Source organism: Sus scrofa, chromosome 3 (genome assembly GCF_054392235.1).
Source record: "Sus scrofa isolate SSC_HxYL_T2T_F1_AM1 chromosome 3, Sscrofa_HxYL_maternal_Yorkshire_Landrace_v2.0, whole genome shotgun sequence".
Classification (NCBI taxonomy): Eukaryota; Metazoa; Chordata; class Mammalia; order Artiodactyla; family Suidae; genus Sus; species Sus scrofa.
The window spans coordinates 116156992-116180940 of NC_139385.1; the positions used below are offsets into that span (position 1 = coordinate 116156992).

Here is a 23949-nt window from a genome sequence, read left to right on the forward strand (position 1 = left end):
AATTTTTCCAGGGCTGCAATAACAATATACCACAGACTGGGTGGCTTAAGCAACGAAATTTATTGTCTTGCAGTTTCAGAGGGTAGAAATCTAACATTAGGGTGTCAACAGGGTTGATTCCTTCTGAGGGCTGTGACAGAAGAATCTTTTCCAGGTCTTTCCAGTTCTCTTATAGATGGCTGGCATCTCCCTGTATCTTCACAATGTTGTCCCCCTGTACATGTCTGTGTCTAAATTTCCTTTTCTTACCAAGACAGCAATCATATTGGAGTAGGGCCTACCCTATTGACTTTATTTTAATTTACATCTTTAAAGACCCTATCTCCAAAAGTAGTTACATTCTGAATTACTAGGGATTCAGATGTCAACATAGTAATTTTTTTCAGCCAGTAACACTGGTTTTGTTCTTTCATTGACAAAGCACAATGTGCAGGAGAAGTGACTTTCCCAGAATAAAAACTGGGGCGCTTTTATAAAGAGGAATGGATTCTGGGCAGCTAAAAATGATAAACTTCATTGTACATTTTTGGCAACCATAGTTATAGAAATTAAATCTTTCTATATTACAAGAGAATACTATATGCAGAAAACTTGAAAATCTAAAAAATCAACCACATATAATATTCAGTGTTGCTAAAGGTGCAAGAAGATGAATATGTGTTCTCTACTGGTGGGAATGCAGGCTTTTATCCACCTTGCTATCATTCTGCTTTCATACACAGCTAAAGTGGAGTTGTGCCTCTTAAATCTCTCTTCAATAAGAAATTTGCTATTCAGCTATAAGGATTGCAGTAAGCAGACCATTTCCCACTGTTATTGGCTTCAGGATTCAGTTCAGCTTTCAAGCTATGGCTCTGCTCTTTTTGGGCAGACTCCAGCCAATGAGTGAGTATGGTGGTGGTGGTGGGGGGGACTAGGGCCTGGCCATTTCTGTCCAACACTGGCCTCCTCTATTAGGCAGTCTTTGCTTTGGAGCTGCCTTTTAGTTTGTCTAAAACGTGATCAAGTCTACATGGTGATCTGAGCTTTGCTCTGCCTGATGCTTCTTTTTTATCTTTCACAGTTGCCTCTCCTGCCGAAAGCTTCTTGTACTCCTCATTTACCTGTCTGCATCCCAGGGGGCTCAAAATACTCTCACAGACAGCATATATATTTAGTAATATTTTTATTTGTTTTCTCATCATTCTTATCTTTTATAATTCTTTGTTATTACTGTCGTGGAGCGTTTGCAAATCCTTACACTTTTCAGTAATGTACTCCCTGTGGTTTTAAGGTAATATCACTTGTTTTCTCTTTCACTGTCTTATCCTAAATGCTATCATGGAGATTTTGTTGTATATTTTCCTGAAGTCAGTTACATTATTTCCTGAAGTCAGTTCCCTATTTTCAAGCCTAATTTGGGGACTAGTTAATTTAGTGATTCATTTGAGGCTTAGCTAGAAAGCAGAGGAGAGAGACAGAAAGAAACAGAAAATGGAGAGATACTCTGAGTATTGGTATAGCATAATATAAAACTGAGTGATTATTGGTGACCATAATCCGTGCTCTGAACTTAACGAGCGCAAGAAAGGCTGCAGTTAGAAAGAAGAATCAAGCAGATAGAGTCAGAGTGTGAGTCTGTTCTGGTTCCCTACAAAAGGAGTAAAGACTCTGGTCCAGTCTAATGTAGGTCACCCAGTCCCAGTTCCATTCCTGAATCTCTGCTGATCTTCACGCTGGGTTTGGTGCAACCCTCTAGAAGTCTTCTAAGGAATTCCCTTGTATATATTCATTTAAATTGGGTTGCCGTGATTTACAACTTGAAAGTTTTCACTATCACAGTATGTGAGCATTCAGAAATTCTGCATTTTGTTGCATTTTTAGGTCTTTTAACTGTTTATTCTTAGTGGCCACAAAACCTCTCTGTTTGCATTTATACATTCTGAAGCTGTAGACATGTGCTAATGCTAACATGGTCTCCTGCAACCTGTTTTCACTTATAAAATATTACTTAAGAAAAATAATAACGGGAGTGAGAGAAAGAGGGCTTTTACTATAGGAATAAAGGAAATTTTTTTCTCTTCATTGAAGAATCAGATTTTAGATAAAGAATTTTGGTTATCCGAAGAGTTCACTTCCCAGTTACTTTTGGTAGGGTAAGGGTTTAGGTCTGCAGTGGGGTAGCTTCCTTAACTGAGCTCTGAATCTGTACATAGACCAGCAGAGTAATTGTCAACAGTTTGAATTATCTGAGAAGGAAGGTGGCATTCTTTTATTTGGATGAGGTCCCTAGGCTACCTGGGAACATGGGTTTTTCCCTGTCATTCCCAAATGGGCCATAATATTCCACAGAGAATTCTGGAGGCAAAAATATATAAGGATTAACATTGGTTGACATGAATGAATCCCTTCTTAAAATAATCTAGTGGTCCAAATATACTGACTAAACCTGGGTGTCTGGGGGTAAAAGTGCTTAGTTGACCTCAGATACTGCAAGAGCATCTTCTGTCCTAGGCAGTAATCCAGGACATCTTTCTTTCCCTAGCCGATATCACGCTATATTTCCTCTTCACTAAGAGATGAGCTTTGATTTTTGCCCTGCTTTTTCCAGGTGTCTCACACTCACATGCTGATCTGGAGCCTTTATGTTGATCCCTGAGGGCAGGACTCATCTTACATCTGATTTAGGGAATTGACTGGAAGTCCATGTTCTGACCATATGTCTTAGAGTCACCTTCCAAGTTCTCTGAGATGGCTTCTCAGCATCCTGGCAGTAATGTGGTATCCTTTTAAATCTTGTCACTCTCTGCAACAAGTCATAGGGGTCCTGATTTTGTTCTCTTGATCATTTTATTGCCCGTTGGAAATGAATGAGCTCTGCCTTGTTGTCTTTTTCAGCAGTTGTTTTTAATGATTACAGACTTCCCTTCTGATCCTGGAACCTGTGAGTGGAAAATGTAAGGTTTCAGAGAATACCAGCTGGTGGTGCTTTCCAAGTGTGTGTGCAGGCTGTATTTCATCTGTTAACTCAGGATGATGGTGCTTAAAAGGGCTAGAGGGATCTTCACATCATCCTAAGCCCTTTTAACAGCTGACGGAAACCAGATCATATAAGCAACAAAGAAGAGAGGGTTTTCCATCTGCAGCCTATGTAGCTCATACCCAAGACCTTTGAGATTTCTGATGTAATTATCTCTTAGTTATTATATTGAATTTGTACAGCTAATGCTGTCACTTAGACATCAATAGGAAAAAATGTGTACTTGACTAGACTCTTAAGTGTAAGGACTAATACAAGTTAACTGCAAGCAAATCTTACTAATTCTTGATTACCTATTAATGGAAGAGAATAAGCAGTTGGCTTATTTTGGAAAAAGTGAATAATGCATCATCCTGTAATGCCAATAGCTCATACAAGCAGTGGGAAAGACTGGTGGACATGAGGCTTTGGAGATCCTTTCCCATGACTTTCAGTTTTAGTTATGACCCTTTCTGATTGCATGGCCCAACCCCTCTAAGCTGGCAATCATCACCCCTATGTGTAAGGTTTTTTTTCTGGAATTAAATGTGATAATTCCTATAATTTAAAAATATTTGTAGTGTTACATTATAAATCCAAATATTTATAAAAATCTTGAATATCGTTTGGTGCTTGATAGAGGGTATTTTATTCATAAAAGCTCCTTGAGCACCTACACTGTATGCAGGCATTTTGCTAGTGCTGGGAATGAGAGGACAAGTGAGTCAAAGTTCTTGCTTCAGGAAGGTTACAGTCTCATCAGAGAGACAGATATACAAATAGACGTTTTTAGTGCAATGTGGGGAGGGCAGTCACAGAGAGAGGCATAATAGGGAGTGTTAGCACAGAGGATAGATAAGTAACAAGGCTGGAGATGGAGGTGGGATCAGGGAAGGCTCTAGAAATATATACCTGAGCTGAGGATAAGCCAGAAAATGATGATTGAAGATGGGATGCATACATTTTCTATATATATATATTTCTTTACTTTTTGTTTACTTTAATTCACATTGAATCACCAACAGTTTTCATATTTTTGGTCAATCATTGGTGGTTCCAGGACTCAATTTGTTGGTATTAGGAATTTATGGACCATTGTGCATTTATCATTGCGTATTAAAATTCATCAGATTGGTCTTTAAGAGACCAGCCACTAAAAGACTAAGAAGAAAAAAATAAGTTTAGAAAGGTATTTAAAGTGGGAAATATCAGGTGTTATGAAATTAGACATTGGGACGTATACACTGGAGGGAAAATTAAGGCAGTAAATATTACTGGTGTGTCCACATATTTTAAATCTTCCTTTCCTGAGGTGGAAGCTGTCTAGCCACAGAGCCACTACTAGGCCCACTCTCCACAGCTCGTCAGCCCTTTAGGGCCTGGAGTTGTTGAGATCAGAGATTACCTTTTAGGAAAGCCCCAGCATGGCTCAGCTATTACTTATAACTAAGCGTCTTCAAGCCCTGGGATACGAGAATCCGGAAGACTCAAGGCAGAACTCTGGGAGTTGCTTAGTAACAAACAGTTTCGTTGCCAGTTAAATAGATTTTTGTTGACTAACCTTGGAATTTTACCATCCTCTATAACTTTTGATAATGGGTAAATTCATTCTAACTACCAGTAGGGCATTCAGAACACAATTCATCCATAAGATAGAGTAACTCAACCACGTTGTTTTCAGGCTGTGAGTTGAATTGATGGAAATCTGGAGTTTGTGCCTAAAATGCGTAAGTGCCATTTAGTGATTGTTTCTTTATTTTCCTGTCCTGTTGTTAATGTATTTCCTGAGTATTGCATCTCTAGAATCCTCTCAATTAGCAATTTGATTAAATAACAAATCAGGTAGCATTTATGGGATTAAGTATATAGGGCACTTTGCTGAGTAGGATTATCAGAGTTCTGAGTTTCAAGATGCTTGCGCTGTAATATCTTTCCAGGAACAAACCAACACTTGGGCCAGGCCTTCAGGAAATCCAAACATCTTGATTAGAAAAGATGTCAGGAACAATCAGGCATCCAGTTTTGTCAAATGATGCCAAAGGCCTAGATTATTGAAAAGATTTCTAACCAGATGTTATGTAGTCTGTGGATGTATCTAGAATCAAAACTAAAAACACACACCAGGGGAGTTCCCATCGTGGCTCAGTGGTTAACGAATCTGACTAGGAACCATGAAGTTGCGGGTTCGATTTCTGGCCTTGCTCAGTGGGTTGGGGATCTGGCGTTGCCGTGAGCTGTGGTGTAGGTTGCAGATGCAGCTCAGATCCCACGTTGCTGTGGCTCTAACGTAGGCTGGTAGCTACAGCTCCGATTAGACCCCTAGCCTGGGAAACTCCATATGCCATGGGAGTAGCCCAAGAAATGGTGAAAAGACAAAAACAAACAAACAAACAAACAAAACACAGACCAGGGAATGATATGCATTACCAGTTTTACATTTGAGTCCACTGCATGCATTTTTGTTTCTTGAGTTGGGATTAGAAAAAACTTAAGTTCTGAATCTGTGGAGATAATGAAAATTTTTTTCCCTTATGGTAACCTGTAAGACGGTCATTAATGAATGAGTGAGGGAGATTTAGATAGCATATTGGAGGCATACTAGATGCTAGCATAAAGCTGCATAGAAGTTTGGATGACTCTGCAGTGTAGACTATTTATTTGAGATTGTGCAAACTGATAAGCAGTCTTTTTATGGAAAACAAGTGGGATTATTTTTGTATTTCTAATTTAAAAATCTATTTTTGAAATATTTTAAAATAAATATTAATTTTATAATAAAGCAAAATACTTTTCAGTGTTAATAGCTACTATTTATTGAGAACTTACTAAGTGGCTGGCTCTGTACTAATTATATTTCCTGGAATAAACCCTAGGAAATAGGTACTTTTGTTTTCCTTCCTTTGAAGATTGGAAAACTGAGGCACTGAGAAGTTTGGTAATTGACTGAAGACTTCACAACTCATAAGTAGTATTGCTGGGATTTGAAGTCTGGCAGTTTATTTCCAGAGCCTGCCTTATTGACTCAGCTAGACTGTCTATTCTAGCAGCCCTGCCCCGGGGACTTGAGGCAAATCTAAAGTAGATCAGTAAGGTCTTCAATAGAACAACTGGCCAACAATAATGGCAATAGTAATTGGTTAATAAATACTGAAGACTTAATATGTTATAGTGATTTGACTTCTATCTCTAATTTTCAAAACCTTTGTTATGTTAATGTATTGTACAGAGAAGGAGGCCACAATGTGGAGAGATTGGGTAATGACCAATACTACCATTCTCTCAAGTGATGGAGCCAGGAGTGATTCCTGGCTCCTCCTTGTCTTCACTCCCTGTAGTTCTCACAGTCTTTGGGGGTCCTTTGTGACTCAGGTACCCAAGAGATGTTCTGGGTGTCTCCTTTGGTCACTCTTCTCAGTCCTCCTACATCTCTTTTAGGCAGCTCTTTCTTTATTATATTTCCTCAGGGATTTGTTCTTTTTTTATTTTTATTTTTTTGGCTGCGCCTACCTCCTGCTGAAGTTTCCAGCCTAGGGATTGAATCTGTGCCACCACAGTAACCAGAGCCATTGCAGTGACAACACCAGATCCTTAGGCCACTGAGCCACTGGGGAGTTCCACAGTTTTGTTCTTAAGAACATAACTATAGTTGTTTTGGGGGTGCTGGGCTTGGATTTCTCTTGAAGATAGAACTTGATGTTCAGCTTTGGGGAGTGTGGTCAGCTGACAGCCTCCAGGTGCTAATGCCTTCAGGATCCACTTCAGTTCTCTAGCCGAAGCTATGCTCTTCCTGGGTGGTGACTAGCCAGTGACTGAGCACAGAGGTACTAGGACCTGGCCATTTTGGCCTGATAAACACTGTTCTACTGCTCTTCCTTCAGTTGGCAAGACTGTCAGATCTGTGTGGTCATCTGATCTTCTTTCTATCCTGTCTTGTTTCCTCTTTCTTTTATTTCTCACTAGTATTAACCCACTCTTTCTCCAATCCCAACCCTATAAACCTCTTGCTCTTCTAACTTCATCTCAGTGTCCACTTCCCAGGGGACAATTGGCTCTACAACTGAGTGATCTATCCAAGGCAGAAGAGGAGTTTAAGGTGGGTGATGTGCTCCCCATTCGTGGTAACACATTGCTTAAGGACAACAGGTTCCTGGTCACTAAGCACAGAGTGGGAAATGTGAATGGAAACCTTAGGAATGTGACAGGGGAGAGAGGGAGAGAAAGGGAAGATGAGAGAGGGAGGGAGGGAGGATAAGCACATGTAGTTGCTGAGCTCAAATGAAGACTTCTGGTGGCTTTCTTGTCTATTCTGTGTTTCCATAGGCCTGTCATTTAGCCCTTCTCTATTTACTCTTAAGCTATACTGTTGAGGAGTATTGTAATTCATAAGTTGAAAATAAGCACAAAGAACCCACTAAAATTACTTATTTTGCTTGTTTTATTATCATTCTATAGTCAATTTCAAGGGCTTACAAAGTGCTTTGAACAATATATTTGACACACAGTAGAGAGTTTTCAATAAATATTTGTTAAATAAATGAAAGAATTGATTAGTTAAAGTTTAAATACATTGTGCTTCTGAGCCAGTAAAAAGAATCCTCCAACATGGCTAATTATGACAGTTGTCAATAGATAGAACATTTTCGGGCTGGATAGAAGTAAGCCTTCATTTTGTACACAAAGCCATTTATCCTAGCCAGACAGCATCCCACAGCATAGTTAACATCTGAAAGCCTGTGTAAAGAAGTGGACTCCATTCCCACCCTCCAGGGGCTTGCATTGTAAGAGGACTTCCTGGTTAAATGACAAGTCAGCTCACTGTTGCAGCTGAGGGACAAAGGATGGCTTATGAGGAGGGGAGCCCTAACACAATCTGAATGTTCATAGTCTAAGAAGACAGCAAGCTTTCTACTTCTACCAGCCTCAAGTTGTGTAACTAACTCTTCAAATCAGAGAGCTGCCCAGATGCCCTTCCTATTTAGAAAATCTGGAGATGGCCATGCATTCTTCTAAAAATGTATGATCTGAAGGAGTTGGAGGTTGTCCTGGAAAATTGGAGAACTGTCAGGGAAGCACTTTGGATTCAAGGGGCAGCAGTTATGGGACTGCAGTTTAAGGTGGGAAGGGTTGTGATTGGCTCACTTTGGAGGCCCAGATAATATCAGAGTAAAGTTCTGAGAGACAGCTGTTACCAGTGCCCCTTGTAAATTGTACTTGGTGTAGGGGTACTGATATGCAAAATTTCTCAATCTTATTTTATATTAGTGTTTTGTGGTGTAACTTGGTGACGTGGCAGAAGAAATAAGTATGTCTTATCCTAGTTGAGAAAGAATTTGGACAACTATGTAATTTTGTTAAAATTGGAGCAAATTGCAGTTTGAGGAGGCCTATATAAAATGGTAGAGAACATAAAAGATAATGGTGAGTAAAATAACATGAAACAAATATTTTAATTTTATTCAGATTGAAAATCACTAATGTCATAATTTTTCCTCTATAATTAAATTAAATATTCTTGTATTTATCAGATTGTAAGATTATTTTATGCAGTTTGAATGAAAGTGAAAAGTTTCATTGGTGAGGTAAAATAGAACGTTTCAAAGAAAAAAATTGGATAAATAATATAAAAAAGGATATGTGAAAAATAATACAAGTGGATAGTCAATTATGACAAATATTTCATTCCAATATAATACGGCAAAGTTTCTTTAAAGGAAATTGATAAGAAAATAAATTTAAATCTGAGATGTCGATCTTTAAACACTGTAATTTTTAAAGTAACACCAACTAAATGATTTGTTACTGATATTAGAACATTCAGGTATTTGGGGAAAATAAAAATTATGTTTCTACTACATCCTGGTTATGAATTATTCAATAAGCGTGTGGGGCAATATTGTTTACAACACATTTCCTGCCAACTTCTATTTTTCACTAATTTTTTTTTTTTTTAAACTTGAGGCAGCTCCAGAGTGTAAATGGAAACAGAAGCAGATGGCACTTCTTTGACCTTTCTAGGCCATCAGTTATTTGCAAGATATGGGGACAGACAAAATACATTAAAATTAGCCCCATTTTTTTTTTTTTTAGCTGCCAAAGAGTGGACTTGATCGTAAAATCTGAGTAAAAAAACCCGAGACATCATCTAGTCCAATTCATGTATTTAATAGGTAAGAAAATGCTTGGTTAGAGACCATCTCAAAGTCATTTAGGAAGTGCATGGGACCAGATCTCAGCCACTTATTATTAGAGGTTCCTTGTCCCTATTCCCAGTATCAAGGATGTCTTTTCTATTTGGATAAATTAGAATATTTATTACATAAAATTATGAAACATTTTAAACATTCTGAAAATCAACAAGAATAATATCACTCACGAATACTTTCTCACTCTGTTCTGTCAAAGCTTAAAATATCACCATATTTGCATCAGCTTTAAAAAAATATATCATGATACAGTTTGTCTTCTTTTATAGATCAGAATCACTACATTCAGTTTACATGGAAATGATAGCACATTAGCCATGGAATTTTTTGGGTAACTTTTAAAATCAATTACATAAACATGCTTAATACTCTAAAAATAATAATAAAAATGAAATGATGTCACCAATATTAGTAACAAATAGACATCATTATTCTGCTTACTCATGATATGCATTTATTTGCAGACATTGTGTTATTTTATCTAAAATCATATTTTGTTATTCTCCTAGGGTTCAACTAATTTTCTTCTAGACAAGATAATCAATCGTTGGCATTATTGTTTATGACTGAAATAATAATGTGTCATATAGGCCCCTTTTTTCTTTTGGCCAAAAGGCTGCTGATAGCTTAAACAGTTTCATTGTATAGGAAAAACCACATGCCTTATTTTTAGTGTGGACGCCACCTCCTGTTAAGCTCCTCAACTTTGGAAGCAGAACTGGTGCTAGATTTCAGTCCCTAATAGTCCTTTCAGTCGTGCACTCTTGTTTAGGTCCAACTCATAGATTTCACTGTGGCAACTATGGTGGCTGGAAAGAGAGGACTCTCAAGTCTGGTGAGTAGGTCAGATCAAGACATGGCCAATCTGAAGTGAGAAATATTGTGAAAACATTTGAATTTGAATTTGGATGGGTTTATTGAACTGAGGTTTGAGTATTGGTTATACCCAATGATGTTCTGAAAATTCACATCAAAGAGAATGAGGAATGCACACTGTGAGTGAAGGCTGGACTGCGGAGAAGCTGGGAAGACATCCAGGTTTTCCTCCCAGAAATCAAGCCTTCCTTGGAACAGATCCTAAATTGAAATGATTAGGTTTTAAAGCACATTCCTCCTGAGAATGAAATGGACTGAAAGCTAAAGCAACTGAGATGGAAGGAGTGAGATGTAAAAGAACACAAGTCTTACCTACCTCCAATCATTTCTACATCATTTCCCTCCTGAAGTTCCCCCCACAGAGTACATCGAAGATGGTGACTTTGTTATCCTCACCCACAATATTCACCCATCTTACACTTCTCAACTTTTCTCAAAGCAGCTAGAGACATTTCATACTCCAGGTCATTTTTTCATGCCGCTTATTTCCTCCCCTGAAATTTCCTTCCCTTCCTCTACCTGGAAAATTTCTACTTTAGTCAAGTTTTAAGAAACACAACTCAGGAATTGGGTACTTAAAAATAAGTGCAGGAATTCCTGTCGTGGCGCAGTGGTTGGTGAATCCGACTAGGAACCATGAGGTTGCGGGTTCGGTCCCTGGCCTTGCTCAGTGGGTTAACGATCCGGCATTGCCGTGAGCTGTGGTGTAGGTTGCAGACGTGGCTCGGATCCTGCGTTGCTGTGGCTCTGGCCTAGGCTGGCAGCTACAGCTCTGATTAGACCCCTAGCCTGGGAACCTTCATATGCTGAGGGAGCAGCCCAAGAAATGGCAAAAAAACCCGAAAAAGACAAAAAGAAAAAGTGCAAATATGGAGAGAGAAATGAAATGACATGTTTAGAGCACTCAAATTTGGATCTTAAAAATCTAAACGCAAAAAAGTTTCTGGTACATAGTATGAATTCAAGAAATATTGGTAAGTTTTACTCATGGCAGTGCATGGTGGCAAGATGACAGTGCAAATTTTTAAGAAGAGGAAATTGGTTACCAGTGGTGTCTTCAAAACTAAACTGAAGGAGTTTCTCATTCAGGAGCTGGCTGAAGGTGGCTGCTAGGAATTGACGTCTGAGTTACACCAACCAAGACAGAAATCATTATCCTGGCCATCAGGATGCAAAATGTTCTTGGTGAGAAAGGCAGGAGGATCTGCACATTCATTTCTAAGGTTCAGAAAAGATTTGGCTTCCCTGAGGGCAGCTTTATACCACAAAGGTGGCCACAAGAGGTCTTTGTGCTCAGGCAGAGTCTCTGCATTACAGAATTCTAGGAGGCCTCGCTGTGCGGAGGAGGGCCTGCCTGCTATGGTAGGCTGTGGTTCACCATGAGAGTGAGGCAAAAACCTGTGAGGTCATGGTGCTAGGGAACTCTTCTGAGGACAGAGGACTAAATCCATGAAGGCTGTAGGTATACTGATAGTATGGGATGACTATGTCGACACCACTGTGCACATGCCATGCAGACAGGGTGTGCTGGGCATCAGCATGAAGATCATGTTGCCATGGGCCCCATGTGGTAAGACTGGCCCTAAGAAGCCCCTTACTGAGCATTGTGGAATTCAAAAATGAGATGCCATCTATCACCCCCAATCTCCAAACAGAAGAATGGGAAATTGGAGCCACCTGCCATGCCCCAGCTATAGCATAACAGAATGTCCTTGGAAGCTGGATCTGGAGTCTTGATGTTTAAATAATTGTTTTAAAATACCCATGGCCTGATTAGACTGTACATATAGCATTCAGACTGAGGGTCATATCACCCCATGGGAGCATTATTTGATTGATTCTTAGGGCTGCCTGGCTTACAGTGTTTCTTTTCTTTTCCTGAAATATCTTGGTTTCAGCTCTACCTGTGAGGCAAGGGCCAGAACAGGAGGCCTGAAGCAGAGGTAACCGGAAAAGTATCCTGTTAGGGTAATAAATCTGGTGATGGTGAAGGCTGATTCCTAATAAGACAACACCTTGATTAACTCACCTATGGTTCAGGGTTTTAGGTTTAGTAGAAGAATATGTTTAAGATCATTTTCTGTATTGTGCATAGAGAATGAATACAATGTCCATTATATTTTGGGATTATGCTAAAAAATAACCCACAAATACTAGTAGAAAAATGAAGTAGGTAATGTGTATGTTTGAGTCTTAATAATTTTTGCTGGACTATAAGATCTTCCACAACCCTTTTTATGCTGTTAGTTCCTTGTGTATAGTTCCATGCAGAAGCTTTTGAGATGTCATGAGTGGTGCTTTACTGAATGAGACTCATTGACCTGTGGATCAGAGATTATATGTGTACCAGGCCCTGGTATGCTTAGCTAGGCCTGGGCTCACTTGGTTGCATCTTGCTCTTAGCCCAGAGTGCAAATCATGTCCTTTTTCTCTTTAGTCCTGAGCTAAAGGTCCTGCTTCCACAGGCTGGCTCTTGGAATTGAGATGTTCCTGCCCTCTCTGACATGAAATGTTCCTGTCCTGCACCGTAGTTCACTGGCAAAAGGCATGGACCATGGAGTCAAATAGACCTGGATGGGATTCTAGTTCCTTTATAGAAGCTTCATAAAGGTTCTCAACATCCCATGTGTGACTTGGAGCTAACAGTAAATCTTGATATTGTGAGCATCAAATAGGAAACTCTCAGTGTGGCGCACATAGAAGTGATTCACACCTCTTTTGCTTCTAAGATTAGGAACACTGTCCAAAGCCAGATGAGTGCTGGCTATTGGGATGGCTTACTAGGATTCTGGTTATTGTCCTCAACAGGTCAGACCTACTATTGAGTAAGCAATTTTCTTTGCAGCCTATCTTTCTTTTGTTTCTCTGTTTTCCTCTAGCCAAATTCTAACAAGGAAGGGATGGGAGGAGACAGAAATATTTCTGTCTCATAATTTGCCTTGGCCTTGGTAAGACAAAGGACATTGATGATTTTAGAACACAGTAATTAAGTAGGCAGGGTAAAAACTGCCAATAGTATCAACAAAGCAATTCATTAAGCAGAGTAGTTGCTATTGGTTAATAAACTGACTTTAAACAAAAATTTGCCATGGGTAAGCCAAAATCTTGCATAATTCGTCTAAAATGAGGGAGAGTTGACTTTATTGGTTAAGTGTTTCTAGATATTGTCCATAAATAAGCATGAAATAAATATTCTTGGAAGTGAATCTAGGATTTTTAAAAAATAAACTGTGACCCTTAAAATGATGCTCAAATTTTGAGGACATTGCACCTAGGTTCAGCATATTTCGTCATCTCCAGTGATGTGGTAAAATGACCACAGACTTGAGAGTGGGACAGACATGGTTTTGAATTCCATTCTAATATTAACTTAATATCACTGAGCTTTAGTTTCCTCTCAGGTGAAATAGTTTTAGTTTTCTTTGTTTTGCAAGATGACTATACAGATTAAATATGGTGATGCATGTCAAGTACCTGTGTCATGCCATGTCCAATTTCTTTCTACCTTTGTCTTCCAGACCTCTATGAAGAGCATACTTATGTTAAATGAACTTGGTGAACACAAACAATGTCTCATCTGAAAACCACTCTGCATTCATCCCCTCATAGAAGAAACATCAATGTGGTCTAATGTTCTAGGATAGGACTTGCTGACTATCTGCTATTTTTTTCTTTGGGTCATTGCAACTCAAGTTACAGGAGGAGGGGGATAGGGGAAGTGAAGTGACTGAATTTGTTGACTTGTATAAATGGGAAAAGGAGCTTTACTGAGCATGTGTTATCATGAGTGAAGTTGTTACTATGTATTATTCATGGCACAAATAATTATTGAATGGCCAGTACTAGAATGGGACTGTCCTAGTTGCTAGGGATGCAACAGTGAACAAAACAGGTCAAGTCCCTGGCCTCATGCAACTTAAAGGCTAGTGAGGGGATACAGAAAATAAATAACTCAGTAAAACATACAGTGCTATAGATGTGATCATGATGTTAAGAAAAGTAAAGCAAATTTAGAGGAACAAGAGGTGCTGGGGTAGGAGTAGGATTTTTATCATATATAGGATGTCCTGAGAAGGATTCTTTAATAAGGTGACACTTGGGCAATGGTCTGAAGGGAATGAAGGAGAAATTGGTGCTGTTAAGTCTCAGAGTGTTCCATCTAGGGAAATAAGTTACAAAGGCTCTCGAAGGAACATGTACTGTTAAAAGAATATCACAGATCTATAGCTAGCTGGATCCATGTTGCTGTGAGTAACCTTATTTCATTCCTTTTTATGTCTGAGTATTATTCCATTGTGTATATGTACAACATCTTCTTAAGCCATTCATCTGTCAATGGAAAGATTGTTTCCATGTCTTGGCTATTGTGAATAGTGCTGCTGTGAACACAGGATTGTGTGTATGTTTTTACATTGTAGTTTTGTCTGGATATATGCCCAGGAGTGGGATTGCTGGATCATATGGTAGTTCTATATTTAGTTTTATGAGGAATCTCCATATTGTTTTCCATAGAGATTGAACCAGTTTACATTCCCACCAACAGTGAAGAAGGTTTCCCCTTTTTTCTACATCCTCTTCAGCATTTGTTTTTTGTAGACTTGTTAATGATGGCCATTCTGACAGATATGATGTGGCACCTCATTGTAGTTTTGATTTGCATTCTCCTACTCTACAGAACAGGGAACTATATCCAGTCTCTTGGCATAGAACATGATGGACGTATGAGAATAAGTCATATATATATGACTTGGTCTCTGTGCTGTGCAGCATAAATTGACCCAATACTGAAAATCAACCATATTTTAATAAAAATAAAACAAATTTAAAAAAGAGTATCATGAAGATTGGTGTGATTAGAGCAAGAATGAGAGCTTAAAAGATGAAATTAGAAAAATGAGGCATGAATGAGCTAGTGTTCCCACAGGAGCAGTTTCTAGGTTTGTGGGAGGTGGGTGTTTCTGGCTGTCAGAATGATGGAGGTGTGCTACTAGAATGGGTGGAGGCCAGAGATGCTAAATGTACTACAGTAGGTGGGATGGTTGTGTCCAGTGAAGAACTGTCCTACATCTCACCCACTTTTCAAATATCTGAATGGGTATTTTGTAGTGTGGGACCACCACATACAGTTGTGTGAGTGGTGGATTGCAGAATTTTTGGAAGCACACTTGTCATGGATCTGTGAGTATGGTGTCCCCATAGGATGTGTTGTGTGTAATCAGTACAGCTGTAAGTGACATACCTGCATATGTAAATAACTGCTTATAGTGTTTGGAGCCTGAAACCTAATTCCATTTTACATATAAGCAAGAAGTTTCTATTTTGTACCATTTTCTTTAATTTTAAAAATTAGTTTAAAATTTTAGTTGATTTACAGTGTTGTGCCAGTTTCTGCTCTTCAGCAAAGTGACCCAGTCTTGTGTATGTACATATATATATGCACACACATATACAGTCTTTTAGCATATTATCTTTCATCATGATCTATCCCAAGAGACTGAATATATTTCCCTATGCTGTACAGTAGGACCTCATTGCTTATCTAGTCTAAATGTAATAGTTTGTACTGCACCATTTTATAATTACTGTATTACTTAGGAAAGTAACTATTGCATTGATGAACAAATTTTTTTTCCTTTTCTCAAGGACTTTACCAAGAGTTTTCACCATTCTATCAGTCAAGGTCCAATCAGGAAAGATAAATTATAGGTTGAGTTAAACAGGAAAGGTTTACTATAAAGTACTATTAGCTGTAACATGAAGTTGGAATAACTGGGGATTGGTTATTAAAGAGAAAATTCTAAGGAATATGGGAGTGGCAGCTGTAAGGATCAACACTATCTTTAGGTCTAAGAGAGAACAAACAAGGAAGGACCACCCACCCTGGGGTAAGGGAATACTGAGAGCCTGTACTCTTTGGAATGACACAGCCATGGCTCATTTGTTGGTAAAGAAGTTGCTGTGCTTTTGCACTGGCAGAACTTGCTTGAAATCCCCATTTTGGAAATTTTGAAAAAATTAAGTGTTGGGAAATTCCTTCATTGGAGGTGTCTTTTGGAGGCATTCACCTACGAAACTGAATAAAGGTGTGTTGGGGGCACTACTGGGTACTTCTGGTCACTGTTCATGCAGGAACGGGGCATGGATAAGGAGGAGAGCCTGCAGAGCAGTCATGAGAGTATAGCTCTGCAGAAATAGACTCACAGAAATAAAGAACAGACTTTTGGTTGTCAAGGAGGAGGGGGAGGGGGAGGGGGGAGGGAGTAGGATGGACTGGGAGTCTGGGGTTAGTAGATGCAAACTATACATCTAGAATGGATAAGCAATGAGTCCTACTATATAGAACAATGAACTATGTGCAGTCTCTTGGGATAGACCATGATGGAAGATAATATAAAAAAGGGAATGTGTGTGTGTGTGTGGGGGGGGGGGTCATTTAGCTGTATAGCAGAAATTGGTACAACACTGTAAATTAACTATAATTTAATAATAACAATGAAAAAAATGTACCTCTGTCTTGGGAGTGCACCAGCCTAGGCAAAGTCAGACCTAGCCCTGTTGGGATGGCGGTCCTCATGGGGTTAGGTCAGTTCCAACCAAAGACTTTTAAATAAATCCAGCCCATCCACCTAATACATATGGAGAATGTATAAAAACCCATCTACGCAATTTCCCCAAACACCTTCCTGCTTACCTTGCTCTCTTTTCAGTCTAGACCCTACTTGCTACCTCAGCGGCTCCTTACACTGATGACCTGTTCAGATGCATCTCTCCAGTTTTAATCTGAGCTGTTTTACTTAGGATATGAGCTTAGACTATTCTAGCTCATGCACCCACAGCTTCAGGTGTGAGGGACTTCTACCTCCAACCATTGCCCTGGGTGACCCACCCCTGCAGTGACCAGCTTGCAGGGTCTCCCTCTCAGTGCACGGGCACTACCTAGTGCCAGTCTCTGGACTCAAATGCTCTGCTCAGTGGTGTCACATCCGATCAGGGCTCGCTAATAGGACAAGATTGAATTTTTCATTTTTTTAGGTTAGCTTGACATGAAGTCAAGAGTTCAGACATGTACTCAAGCTTATAGTCAAAACGATTAGCTTTTAGATGCATCCACTCTAAGGAAAATAACTCAGGACTTCCCTGAAACGGGGGCAAAGAGACTCATACCTTCTGAGAACATTGAGGTCATGATGTTCATGTTTTAAATCATGTCTGGGCAGCTGGGATTCTTACAAACTAATGGCTAAGAAATTGCTCCATTTTTAGTGACTTTTCAGTTCCTAAGGCAAGCGCATAGAGGGAATCACCAGTGGTTGTGCCCACCAAGAACAGCTGTGTGTTCCTCATTTATTACAGAGCTTGCGTGCAAGGAGAGGGGGAGAAGCAGGCAGGGATAAAAAGGGCAGCTTTCATGTCGTCTAGTTGCTACCAACAAATTAGGTATAATTACAATTAGAACTCTTGGGAAATTGAACCAGGAGAGTTCATCCTCCGATACTGAATTTTAAGGTAATTTCCAGTCATGGAGCAGGATAAAAGAGATCATTTTGAAACTGCGGTCAGGTAGGAATATCAGTGTGAGGTTTTCTAGAACAACTTATCTAACTGGGAGATTGCCTAGGAATCTCCTAAGAAACAGCAGCATGCTTTGAAGTATTGCATTAGTTTCTCCAGTATTTGTTGTTGTGAAATTTATTCCATTGAACCTTCGAAACAAAGAAGAGTGAGGAGTTCCTGCATCGGAAATGAATCTGACTAGCATCCATGAGTATGCAGGTTCAATCCCTGGTGCCTCGCACAGTGGGTTAAGGATCTGGCATTGCCGTGACTGCAGTGTAGGTCGCAGACACAGCTTGGATCCCGTGTTGCTGTGGCTGTGGTATAGTCCTGCAGCTGTAGCTTCAATTCAACCCCTAGCCTTGGAACCTCCATATGCTGTGGGTGTGGCCCTAAAAAGCTAAATAAATAAATAAAAATAAAAAGAATGAGAAATAATTTTTCCTTCATTTTCAGTCAGTTATTAAGACAGAAGAATTCATATTTTGGCAATTCTAGATTCTCAGTATCCAGAAATTCAGAAGTAGTTTGGCTAGCCTCCAACTGTAGAGAAACCAGATCAAATAATAAAACAAATTAAACTGCTAACTCACCAAAACACTTCTTGTTTATCTTATGATTTGCCTGGACTCCAGCAAGTTACTTCTCCTCTCAGATTTTGTGTGTGTTGATCCAGAATAGTTTTTTGATTGTTGTTAGATTGGCTGAAGGCATGCGAAACATTTCCATTTAAAACATGAGAAATAAAAGATTTGAAGATGCAGCAGGAGTGATAATAGAAAGTTCTCCTTCTGACAGCATGGGTAGGGCCGTGCATTTTGTTTCAATTTAAAATAAGAAATTGAAAATAATTTAATTCCAGCTTGTATCTCTTGTCTTTACTACATGGAGTGTAACCAAACAAATAAGATGAGATGCTTTACCCATTATTAAATGACACTTGTGCTAAATTAAACTCTTTGTAAATAGCCTGTGTGTGTATGTGTGTGTGTACGCGGAATTCAGTGACTTTGTACCATATGACTGTGATGACATCATTCCCCATCACCACTAAATTACTCATCAAGATTGATTTTCTATTGATAACAACTTTAGCTCTAATGGAAAGAAATATTTATCTCACAAACCATGGAATGTTAGGACTGCTAAAAGAGTAGCCAAGATTTTTAATGAGCCCTAATAGATCCAAAATCAGGAATTTGTGGGTTCAAGTCCCAGCTCTGACCTTAACTGCTGCTAACCTTGCCCAAATCACTGAGACCATTGAGCCTCAGTTTCTCCATCTGCAAATTGGATGTGATAACATTTCCCTTATCTGCTCCAGCTCTCCTGACTGGTTCAGGCTCTCACTGTGTCTTGCGTGACTTTCCTATGTTTGCTCTTCCATTCACATAGAATGGACTTACTGCCCTCCCGCCTACTTCTGTCCATCAAGCTCATTTGCAGCTTTAAAACCCTGGTAAAGCAGCTCCTTTTCTTTCCCAACCTGCCAAGTAAACTTGCTTATGCCTTTCTTGGAGACTCTAGGGACTTCAGATATCATTTGGTAGAGGAGATTTCCTGACATCATGCAGCTCTCTTTACACGGTAGTCTCCTTGGCAAACCTCACAGTTCTGAGGTTAAGGATCACACCCTCCCCTACTCTTCTCTCTCCACAATACCCAGCACGGTGCCTGGCCCTTAGTGACACCAGATACATGCGTACCCTGCTTGTCCCAGGACTACTATTGTTTATTTTTAAAACCCACAAGAAGAGAGAAAGAGGGTTAGATATTTACAAAAATAATAGTAATACTTTGAAAATATCTTTGCTGCTTCTGGATTTCTGCTTGCACAGCTGTGTGGATGGGTGATGGCAAGTTTCACCATCTCCCAGTTTCAGATGTAAGAATCTGGTGCAGTCATGTAGCTTTTTCTTTCAGGTTAAATAAGCCTCGATTCCTATAGTCATGATTTATAGGCTCCATTTTCCAACCCTTTAATCATTTTCATTGCTTTTCTCTGGAACTACTCCAAGTTCTCCATTCACTTAAGTTTCAGGCTCCAAGCTGGACATGGTATTGAAATAGTGAAAGAATTATCTGCATGTTCCTATAGTCAATATTCTTATTTATACATAAATACTTTTCCTTAATCAGTCTACAAATATTAACTAGGCACTTATGCTATACCTGGCACTGGTCTTTAAAGCTTTTGGCACTTTCAAACAATGTGATTTCTCTCTGAGAGACTTTATTTGGTGGTATTACCTGAAAAACATTATAAACATCTATACGTTAGTTATTTACATAACAGCGGAGTGGCTTTCCATGTCAGTAAACATGCTGCCTCTTATCTGGTTTGTTTACATGAAATTAATTTAATAACTCATCTGTTCCATGAATATAACAAGTTTACACCTCACCCCACATTACACTGAAAATTAAAGAAGCATTAAATGATCCAGTTTTTTTTTTTTTTTTTTGCATTATATATTTTTTGTGCTTTTTTTTCTTTTTCTTTTTTTGTCTTTTTAGGGTCACACTGGAATATGGAAGTTTCTAGGCTAGGGGTCAATCAGAGCTGTAGCTGTGGTCCTACTCCACAGCCACAGCAATGTGGGATCTGAGCTGCATCTGCAACCTGCACTGCAGCTGATGGCAATACCATATCCTTAACCCACTGAATGAGGCCACGGATTGAACCTGCATTCTCACAGATGCTAGTCGGGTTCATTACCGCTGAGCCATGATAGGAATTCCTGTATTATATATTTTTAATGTACTTGAATTTTATTTTAACTTGTCTATTTTATTCTATTTCAGCTGGCCATTAAGGCTTTTTCTCTATTTAGAAAAATTTCAGTTAATGCTAAAATATTAATAACATTCAACTAAAACCATAAAATTGTATCACTGCTGTATACTGCATTATCTTTGAAAGTATTTTTCACAATTCCTATCTCACTCGATCCTCATAGGAACCTTACTAATAAAGGTAGGCATTGTCACCACCATTGTCCATCTGGTTACTCTGAGGCACAATCAGAGTCAAGGTTCAACCAGGGTCCTACAAGTTAATGAGATATGTGTTCTGCCATGTAGAAGTTTTTCCATCAGAGTTTCTCAAAGATTAGAAAAAAGCTGAATCATTGCTATCATACAAGACCTCTATAGATGAAAACTTCTAGAAAAGCCAAAGTAAGGTTACAAACATTGTAGTATGTAATTTCTAAGGATTGTAGTCTGGCAGAACAGCACAAAATTCGAGAAGGTGTTAGTCAAGAATACCTCTCTAGTATCTCTCTGTTTCTCTCTCTACCTATCATCTGTCATCTATGATTTATTATAAGGAATTGGCTCATGTGTTTATGGAGGCTGCAGTAGGTAAGGTGGAGACCTGGGAAAGGCAGTGGTCTAGTTCCAGTCTGAGTCCAAAAGGTCTTAGTGCCAGGAGAGCTGATGGTGGTGTATGTTCCGGTCTAAAAGTCAGCAGGTTAGAGACTCACAAAAAGCCAATGTTTCAGCTGTAGCCCAAAGGCTGGAAAAGACCAGCATCCCAGCTAAAAGAAACAGGCAGGAGGAATTCCCTTTTATTCAGCCTTTTTGTGCTTTTCAGGTCGTCAGTTGACTCGATGAGGTTCACTCACAATAAGAAAGGGAAATCTGCTTTATTCAGTCCACTGACTCTGATGTTAGTCTCATCCAGAAGCACCCTCACAGACACACACACACACACACGATAATGTTTGGCCAAATGTCTGGGCACCCTGTGGCCCAGGCAAGCTGACACATAAAATTAACCATCGCAAGATATATGATGAACATTTTTAATCCTAACAATATGCTTGTTACTTCTGTGACTGGGTTATAAAATCAGCTGGAAATAATGTCAAAATTCACATTCTGAAGCCCTATAACATTAATCATGGGCCAACTGACCTTTCTGATCTTGTCCTCTGAAAGGCCCTGCTTTCCACTGTTTTACCTGGGGTCAGCTGATTCATTTCTCAAGATAGAGGTATAAGGAAGCCACAAGAAGGTTGACATAAACCAAGCATTGTTGTTAACTTGCTATTTGCTGGTGTCATCGTGGGATTGGTTTTCTTTGAATACATAACTCCTTTTCATGCACTGAATCAAATATGATTTGATAAAATATTTAAATAGTTTGCATGTACTAATCCTGGAAGATAATATGAGAAAAAGAATGTATATGTGTATGTATGACTGGGTCACTTTGCTGTACAGCAGAAATTGACAGAACATTATAAATAAACTTTAATAAAAAAACATATTGGGGAAATAACAATAAAAGTACTTAGGAAAAAACCTAGTTTTATTTTTGTAGTCAGTTTGCAAAAGATAGAGCCAAACATATATATATCCAGTCTTCTGCAAAATTAGTACAAATTTTTTCCACTTCTTTGAACAAGTATTTTTAAGTTGTCTAAAAAATTTGAACCTCAGGTTCAAAAAAACTTAAAAAATTTTATTTTAGGAGTTCCTGTTTTGTTCATTGGGTTAAGAATCCATTGTAGTGTCCATAAGGATGTAGGCTTGATCCCTGGCCTCACTCAGTGCGTTAAGGATCTGGTGTTGCCACCAACTGCAGCATAAATTGCAGATGTGGCTTGGATCCGGCATTGCTGTGGCTGTAGTGTAGGCCTCAGTTGTAGCTCCGATTTGACCCCTAGCCCAGGAACTACCATATGCCACAGGTGTGGACATTAAATAAAAAAAAATTATTTTAGAATCCTGGGTGTTTTTTAAAAATAGTTTTTTGTGTGATGTAATTTACATAGTATAAAATTCACCGAAGTGTACAATTCAATAATTTTTAGTATATCCACAGAGTTCTGTAGCCATTATCATAGTGTATTTTAGAATGTTTTCATCATTCCAGAAGAAAACTCATTATCCATTACTAGTTCACTCCTCATTTTTCCCCATCCCACCCACTAATCTGTTCTAATCTATCTCTCTATAAAGAATGCCTATTCTAGAAATTTCATATAAATGTAATCATAAAATATGTGGTCTTTTCTAACTGGTTTCTTTCACTTAGCATAAAGTTTTCAGGATTCACCCATGTTTAGCATGTATTGGTATTTAATTATTTTTTACTCCTGAATAATATTCCATTGTATGGATATTTATTCATCAGTTGATGGACATTTGGGTTGTTTCCAGTGTTGCATTATTATGAGAAATGTTATTATGAACACTTGTGTACAAGTATCTGAATGCATGTAATGTTTTAATTTCCCTTGGGTACATACCAAGGATTGAATTGCTGGTTCATATAGTAACTCCACGTTTGACACTTGGAGGAACTACTAAATTCTTCTCCAAAGCAGCTGTACTATTTCACGTTCTACCAGCAATGCATGAGGGTTCCAGTTTCCATGTCCTTGTCCACACTTCTGATTATCTGGTTTTTTTTGAATATAGTTATCCTAGTAGGTGCGAAATGGTATCTCATTGTGGTTTTTCATTTGGATTTCATTATGACTAACCAATTCCTGAGCTATTGGTTCTTTGTAAGTATTTTTTTGAGAAATGTCTATTCAAATATTCTCTCCATTTTCCCTCACATTATGAGTCTTTTTACTCTTGAGTTGTAAGAGATCTTTATAGATTCTGGATATATCCTGTCTCATATACTATATATGATCTGTCAAATGTTTTTCACCCAGCCTGTCTATAGGTTGGCTTTGTTATTTTTCAAGATCAGTTCCCTGAAGTATTCAGGGTTGTACACCTCCTCCTGATCCTGCAAGGTCAAGCCAGCTGGAGATATCCGTGTGCTGTCTGCAGGCTTCCAGATGCTATCTGAGGAGGCTCCTGAGCACCATCTTGGGAGGGCCCAAGTGGAGTGCTGGAGGAACATGCCATCCACTGGGGGAGCTGCCAGTGAGGTGTCCCATGGAGTTTGGAGGCAGGCCTCTTGGTGAAGTCTCTGAGCCAGTTAGTAGGATTTGTGTCCAGCTTTTGAGATCTGCACAGTGGTTGCTGTGACCCCAGCCCTTTTGCCCTCCTCCTACGCCCCCTAGACTATGCAGTGATGCTAATCCCTTTACTGCTCGGAATAGGGTGAGGTAGCAGCTGGCTTTGGGGGCAATGTCCCACCAATCTGGGTAATCGCTCTGTTCTCACTTTCCCTTGTGGGAGAAATTGTAGGCTGAGGGGGTCTCCCCTGGCATCAGGATGTGCAGCTGTGCAGGAGCACTGACCCAGGTAAAGTGCAGCTCTTACATCCTTCAGTGCATCTATTGTTGTTTGCTTGTTTTCGGAAATGAAGTGCCATAACCTCTCCACTGGACTCAGAGGTTCCCA

The 23949-nt window shown here is 39.2% G+C and overlaps 1 long non-coding RNA gene and 1 pseudogene across 3 annotated transcripts in view; both read left to right on the top strand.

The window, feature by feature from the left end:
- Positions 1–23949, top strand: part of LOC106509856 (uncharacterized) — a 967706-nt gene that overhangs the window by 55918 nt on the left and 887839 nt on the right. The gene's annotated exons all lie outside the window — the stretch shown is intronic.
- On the top strand, positions 11086–11700 carry LOC100526103 (small ribosomal subunit protein uS3 pseudogene; annotated as a pseudogene).